Raw genomic sequence first — 8,516 nt, forward strand, 5'->3', positions numbered from 1 at the left:
TATTATGTGACCAAAGGGTTCTCTGAGTCTTAGAGTACCACCACTAGGCAGTCCACAAAAGGGTTAGGGGAAACCTGACTGAAAAAGCAGAAGAACGGAAACTATAAACAGACTAGTAACAAGAGACAGTTTGACGTAACGTAGAGAAACTTGAATTTTAGAAAATAAGTAAATTGGATAATGCAGGGATAACAAGAATTTAGAAATGGATAGATCAAATAGGATTTGGAAAAATAATAGAAAACGGGTAAACTCCACCAGAGCCATCGGTCAAGGAACTCTTGGAGGTACCTCTAGCTCCCGTTCCCGGACCCTCACCCGCCTCAGCCCTCTTCTTTCACCTGGATGCTGATGTAAAACATAAAGACAAAAAAAGACTAGTGGTAGTAAAGAATATCTCCCCAAATTATACGTTGAAAGGCATAAGCAATCGCAATAACATTGAACTATTCTAAATCAGATCAACTAGTAGTAGTATATCGCAGACTGTTCTATCCTAGTTAGAATTTTCAAAACATATCTATCTAGTCCACTCCTATTCCAAATTTCATTAACTGAATTTTGGAATTACTAATAATAAATTGCAGCAAATTATGTTTGCTTCTTTCCAAATCACATTCGCAATCTCTAAGTCTCAAGTAAACCCCCTTTGATGCACCAATGCACTAATCACTAAGTGCCTTAGTTATTATAATGATTACAACAATGTCGGGTGGATGCCATTGCAGTTCATGAACCGCCCGACCTTAGGTCGGCGCCGCGGTCACGACGACCCACTAGTCTATTACGAATCAATGGGATCGCCCAGAGGTCATAGGGCGGTCCCAAACCTCCATTTGTCAATGTAAGCTTGTGTGGCAGGCGGAAAAGGCCCACAGCACAAGCTTACATTGAAAAATGGATGTTGTTGTATACAAACATCCCTGCATCGTCTGTGTGGCATGCACCATGCAGTTAATTACAGAACGTCTTACATAACCATCACTAATCACATTGGCTCAAGCTAGCGGTAAAAAGTGTGATTCAATAACTAAGTTAGGTGGGTAGCGCCAAGTAAGTTAAGCACCTGTCTAGAATAAAAGACTATTACATAATATTTGAAAACGTAACTTTCCTGCATGTGAACAGCATGCATGCTATTGTTTGTGAAAAGAATATTAGCTATAGAATAGAACACACAAGTAATAATTACAATTATTAATTTTAATAATTACTCACCAAGCCCAGCAACCTCAACTCCTAGCAGGTCCAGCAGTTCTGCTCTCAGTCCAGGATGTCTGATCAGAAGTGAGTCACCTGCTGATGGGTTGGCCAGACTACAGAGCAGCAGTAAACTGCCCAGGGCATCCTCACCCAGAGCTGCTGGTTCTCCAGCATCCCGTACCCAGACCTGCCGCCTGCTGCCAGGGTAGAGGGGTGGTGGCCCTGGATATAAAAAATCAGCGCTGCCACCTCCTGAAACACAGGACACAGGGCTGCCCCCCTGACTGGCACCACCTTCCGCAAGGAAGGCGGCCGCACTTTGTGTTCTATTACCTGCCATGGGCCTGGGGGGAAAGAGAGAAAAAAAGAATCAGGGAAAAAAAGGAAGGACTGGGCAATAGGAAATCTAACAAATTCAAAAGTAAAAAACTCAGCAAAAACACACAGTAAAATAAAAGATAGACAAATGCACACTAAGAAAGACAATGGGTAACATAATAAATAAAAAAGATTGAAACAAAGTTCTAGAAAGCAATAATTGCAAAGATTGAATAAGGATGGAAATGTAGGCCCAACACCATAAACAGAGTAAGATTCTAGATGGCCACGCCTAAGTGCAACCAGGTGGTGCAGTTTGCACCCAAAAACCGAATCTTTGTTGACGTACAGCAGAAACGGTGCACAGTTTTAATATTGAGTTTTAAATATTGACCTACAAAAATATTGAGTTGGAAATATCGAAGGTACAGAATATTGAGGTCAAGAATATCGTTGGACAGAATATCGACCCTAAGGTAATATTGATTGTTTTATATCGATGTAAGTAAAATCGAAGTTATTAATATCGATATTTGTATTATATTTGTATTATTGTTATGTATTTTATTATGTATGTGTAATATTTTAATTGTTTTAAATAGTATGTGTATTATTTTTATATATTAATAATGTTATTTTTAAGTACATTTTATGTTTTAGTACCGGAGCGGGTTGTGGGTTTATAGGGGAATAGGGTGGGAAGTAATTTAAATATACTAAATTAATTATTAATTCTTAGGAATTATCAATTAATTTAAATTAATATTTAATTAATTTAATTAATTTTTAATTAATTTAATTTCTGTAGCGAGTTGTGGGTTTATAGGGGAATTGGGTGGGAAGTAATTTAATTGTAATTAATTAATGATTTATTTTTATTTATTGGTATGGATAATTATTTTATTTTTAATTATTCATTAGTTGACAATTAATTATTTTAAGTGATAAATACTTTTTTTAATTGGTAATTAATGTTTTTTATTGGCAAATAATTTTTTTAATTGGTAATTATTTTTTTAATTGATAATTAATGTTGTTAATTGGCAATTGATATTTGTAGTTGGTAATCAATTTGTATTAATTGGAAATTATTTTAATTCATTGGTAATCAATGTTTAATCAAAAGTGATATTTGGTATGATTTGTTTTTTATTTTTTAATATTGTTTAATTGTGAATTAATTTTAAATAATAATTATTTTTTTGTAATGAAATATATTTTATTGTTCAATATTTATTATTTGGTGACTAATATTTATTAATATGTATTGGTATTTATTGTTAATTTATTGTTAATTAATTATTCAATTGTAATTTTGTTTTTAATAATTATTAATTGGTATTTGTAAATTAAATAATTTACCTTAAATACAAAAATTATTTTTAAGTATGTTATATTTAAATTCTACGCTATCCAATGCTTTCCCTACTGTTGCACCGTCTGAAGTTGGAATAGTAATTTATACACCTAAGCTATCCAACACTTTCCCTACTGTTGCCCTCTCTGAAGTTGGAAAAGTAATTTTTACCCCTACGCTATCCAACGCTTTCCCTACTGTTGCCCCCTGTTGAGTTGGAATAGTAATTTCTACCCTTAGGCTATCCAACGCTTTCCCTACTGTTGCACCCTCTGGAGTAGGAATAGTAATTTTTAACCCTACTCTATCCAACGCTTTCCTTACTGTTTTACTCTCTGGAGTTGGAATAGTAATTTTTACCCCTACGCTATCCAACACTTTCCCTACGGTTGCACCCTCTGAAGTTGGAATCGTAATTTTTACCACTACTCTATCTAACGCTTTCCCTACTGTTGCATTTTCCGAAGTTGGAATAGTAATTTTAAGTGGTTCACTATTCAATGTTATCGTTACTGTAGCTTTTTTGGGACTTTGAATAGTAGTTTTATTTATTTAGGTATTTAAATATTTTTATTATTATTTTTTATAATGTAGTATATTATTAATTTTAAAAAATATTGAAACTTTATTTAATTTTTTAATTTTATTGAATATAAGTATTTGCTTTTTATTTATGTTATTGTTTTATATGAGCAGATGTATTTGTAATTTATAATACCTTTTAATAATGCATAAGTTATTAAAAGAATTATATAAACTTATTATTAAGTAAGTATATATTATATTTTTTATGTATATGTTAAATTTATGTTATATTATTGTATATGTATTATTTATTATTTTAAACAATATTAAATATTTCTAACTATGATTATTTGGTTTTTAAGTATTATGTACTTTATTTTACACTTTTTTATTTAAAAAAAAACAATATATTTTTAACATCAGAATATTGTTTTCGGTATTTTTGTACTTACCATGTTGTAGATATGATGTCGATATTCTTGCCTCTGATATTCCAACATCGATTTTTCTGTAGGTCGATATTTTTTCCGTCTATATTTTGTCAGTGATTCGCAGAAACATCGGGTGGGACAAGCAACTCTGCCCACTCGAGGACCGACTCACTATGATAGAGCAGAGCCTGTACTAGCTCTGAAACTGACATCCATAATGCCCTTTTCCAGCTCTTTTTTAAATTTGTTTTTTTTGTCAGAGGAACTTGTTTGTTGGGGCTAAGTGAAGAAAGTGGGAAGGGAGTTGGGACTGAATTGACTTTTTTCTTGGACACTTTGAATTTTGGGACTTTGGGGCTTGTGTCAGTTCTCTTTGGGGAGAGGGATGGGCATGTTGTGTGGGTGGAGAGGGTAGGTTTCTTTGTAAACCAAATAAAGGGGGAATTTATTTTATTTAATCTAAATTTCTGCCTGAAGTCGTTGGTTTTACTTTTACTTTGTACTGCTGCTTTCAGCTAGTTTTACGCAGCCTGTTTATGTGCTTGTACCTGAGTGTGTAGTGCTCAGTTATAGAGTTATACTTCTCATCGCATCATGGATGTTGTCCTTATGATTGATAGCTACACCTCCCCTTCGTTGGACTTTTCTGTCTTTGTTAATAATGGAGAAACCTGGGGGCACAAGCATATCTAAGCATGGTGAGGAGAGCTTGTTGAGCCAAGTCTCCTTGATGAATGCAATGTCAATGTCCTGCAAGAGGATGGCTTCAGCTAGTTCAGTTGCATGCATAGAGTCTGATCTGCATTTAATGAGCATGCAGTTGGCGTAAAGTACAAGTACAACACCTTTGACTGTCTTACCACCAATATAAAGACTAAGGATGATGGAGCACTACTCTGCCACCTCCTCTATCACCCATCAGGCAACACCTCCGTATTCAGGGAGCATTTGTCTGACCTGATTGCTCACTGCGGGGACGCCAACAACCTAATTCTTGGTGATCTAAACCTTTGGTGGAATGAAGCGAACAACCCACTAATTCAAACGTTATCCAATCTTCTCTGTGACAATAACTTAACCCAACACTGCTCATAGGAAATGCACAACAAAGGAGCAACATTGGATGCCATTATTGCTCAACGAGACGCAATTACGATCAACCACATACGCCCCGTGAAATGGTCAGACCATCACATGATCTTATTTCACATCAACCAAACAAGGCTTTCCCAGCCAGCCGTGCATGATCCCCCAAATGGGCTAAAAACCTCACACACATTCCCATGTTAACCCTAAAAGAAAGGATAAGCTCACTCCTTCCCAGCGCCAACGACCATCTCACCACAACCAAACTCACCTTGCTTTACAACTCAAATTTGGTGGCTTAGCTTGTCCAACTAGCACCTCTAAAGCTAACAAAAAAGCTTTGCCATTCCGTCCAGGTCATGGTTCAACACTGACATCAACTCCGAAAGGAGACAACTAAGAGTCAAAGAAAGAAGCTGGAGGAATAACCCTACTATTACCCTCCACGAACAACTCAAAACAGCTTGTAGGAAGTATAACAATCACATCAAGAACAAGAAATCCACATTTTTCCACTCCGCACTGGACAGCACAAACAATAGACCCAAGAGCTCTATAACATCATCAGGCAACAAACCTCCAAGTCCACTACTTCCTCAATACAGGCATCCAAATAACTATGTGACAACTTCGCCAACTTCTTTAATGATAAGATCACTAAGATCAAACTGTCACTGGACATCAACAATACCCTCCCCACAAAGAGCAGCACATCTGGGATGTATGATATCACCCCTTGTCCCTCTACCAAATCCAGGCTAAGCTTCTTCCCCATTCAGGAAACTGAGATAATCAATCTTATCTCCACCGCCACACCCTCATCTCATGTCCTAGACCCCATTCCCCCAAATGACCAAAAAGCTGAAGAGCTCCCTATCACAGCTATGGTGCACGATCATAAACAGCTCCATGAAAAACGAAGTCGTTCCAGACTGCCTTAAAGTGGGACAAATCACGCCTTTGCTGAAAAAACCCATCCTTGACATAAAGGATTTGAATAACTTTAGACCTGTCTCTAACCTTCCTCTTCTGTCCAAAATCCTAGAAATATGCGTACTCCAACAACACAACACTTGGACAACATCAACTTCCTTGACTTCCATCAGTCTGACTTCAGAAAAGGCTGTAGCACTGAAACAGCGATCCTCAACATAAACGACGATATCCACAAATCACTAAACTCTGACCAATGCTGCCTCATTCTCCTAGACCAATTGGCAGCATTCGACATGGTAGACCACAAACTCCTCATTAGGGCTCTCCAAAAAAGAGCCTGACCTTGTGAGATGGTCCTCCAATGGTTCTCTTCCTTCCTACACAATCGCACTAAAAAATCGAAATCAAAAACTTTGCACCCAACCTTTATCCGGTCAACAATGGAGTCCCTCAAGGTACAGTGATCTCCCCACAAATTTTCAAGATCTACATGAAAACTTCTCACCAAACTACTCAAAAAAGCCAACATCTGCTTCCATCTTTATGCAGACGATACACAGATCTACTTGGAAACCGCCTCTATCAGAGACATTCATAAACTCAATGACGTACTGAGAGGTGTTCATCATTGGCTGTCATGTAACCACCTTAAACTAAACCCCGACAAAACCGAAATACTCCTCATCTCGAACAAGGAGGAGAACCCCCAAATTGCTGAATGGCTAAAATCCATAAATGCGCTCAACGGGAACCTCACCCTGGCTGACTCTGTCAAATCACTAGGCAGGCATCACACTAGACCCGAAACTGGACATGACCATACACATCAAGGACTCAGCTAAGGGCGCTTTCATTAACCTAAAGCTACTGAACAAAATAAAACCTTTCATTCTGCCAAGTGATCTCAAACAGGCCACCCAAGCATTGGTGTTGTCAAGACTAGCCACGGGAATGCAGTCCTCTCAGGAATAGCAAAATCACATCTAGCTCCCCTCAAAACAACTCTCAACACGGCAGCCAGAATGATCACCGTAATCAAGAAATTCAATCATATTTCTCCTGCACTCAGAGAGCCTAAGTGGCCCTGCACACCGGCAAACCTGGCTATTTGGCAGCGAAACTCAAAAAAACTGATCAGGCCAGGAACCTCCGAAGCTCAAACTTCCTCCTACTCATCCTGCTGAAAGCTCAAAAACAGAAAACTGCGGCACAAACCTTTGCCGGGAGTACGACTAAAATCTGGAACTCTATTCCCCCTCACATCAGAACTGTTCCCTCTTTTGTAAAATTCAAAAGTCAACTCAAAATCCTGTTCCTTGACCGCTCCCTAGGGAACCGATAAGAGCAGTCGGCGCGGGGAAGCAGACACTGCTTCGACTCCTTGTCCCCAAGACTTCGAACCAGATCTCCCCACCATCGACCTGCAATGTTAATGTTTTATGTGATTCTCTGCAATGCATCTGTTGTAAAGCGCTCTGATCACTTGGGTCAGGAAAGGGCTATATAAAACTTCTTAAATTAATAAATAAAAATCCTAAAAGGGATAGGCAATAGGCATGCAAGGTTGCAGGCATTGTCATGAAGGAAGTAGAAGCGTCTTCAATGCACACTGGCCCAACTGCAATCTGGCAATGTATGTGACTGAAAAAAGCTGAGATAACCTAAATCTGGCAAAAAAATAATAATGTTCCACTACCTAGTATTTTGTGAAGATAGAAGTAAGTTCAATGAGAAATAATTTAACATTTCTATAGAGGCACTGTTATACTTAGTCTGGGAAGTAGAGTTCATCCTCAAACTTAGGTGGTTCATCCAGAAGTTGATCAACTAACACATTTGATTCAATTTTGGACCAATCACCTTCCTGGTGTTTCAGGAAAGGTGTAATTGTGTGGTGTTAAATGTTGGTTCATTGTGATCATAGTTAATGTGTCCAATTATTTGAGGTGAGAGAATGGTCCTTCTCATTGTAACAACCACACCATCTGCACTGAACACATGTTCAGCATACACACTGATGACAGGACAAGCCAAATACTTTATTGCCAGCCAGCTAAGCTCTGGCCATTGTTGCATCTTCCCATGTCAATACATCAATGGGTTTTGATCCACATAGATGTCTTTTGGATAATCCAGATACTCCTGGAATATTGTGTGACTGGTCATTGGTACTGCCACTTGCTCAACTTGTTTTGCCATCGCCTCTGCACTGGATGTAAACCCTGACAATTGAAACCAATACAAGGCAGAGGTTCAGTGCAGTCCATCTGCTGTTGTTCTTGCTAGTGTTCTGGTTGATCGTGTTGTTGGCGGCATTGAGACAAGACTGCCCTCTCAGGAAGTTGAAGGTGGCACCCTAGAACTATGTGGTGAGACTAGAAGGTCCATCCATTCTTCTTCCAAGTCTCCGGCTTGCTCTATAATCAACCTCTTGTATTTTAAAATATCCCTTCAGAAAAAAGGAAAGAAAGTGGGCTGAATTGTTTGGACCATCAATCAAGTAGCTTAGCACAGATGTACCCTTTAGACTAGCTGATGTGATGTTGCAGCCTTGTATTACAAGCCAAGTGAAGGATAAGGATCTCAACCAAGGCATGCGCTTCTGTGTTTTCATTCATACCTGCAGGCACAAACCTTTCAGATACTTTCTATAACTGGCC

The sequence above is a fragment of the Lissotriton vulgaris genome, chromosome 4_1, assembly GCF_964263255.1.
Source record: "Lissotriton vulgaris chromosome 4_1, aLisVul1.2, whole genome shotgun sequence".
NCBI classification, from domain to species: domain Eukaryota; kingdom Metazoa; phylum Chordata; class Amphibia; order Caudata; family Salamandridae; genus Lissotriton; species Lissotriton vulgaris.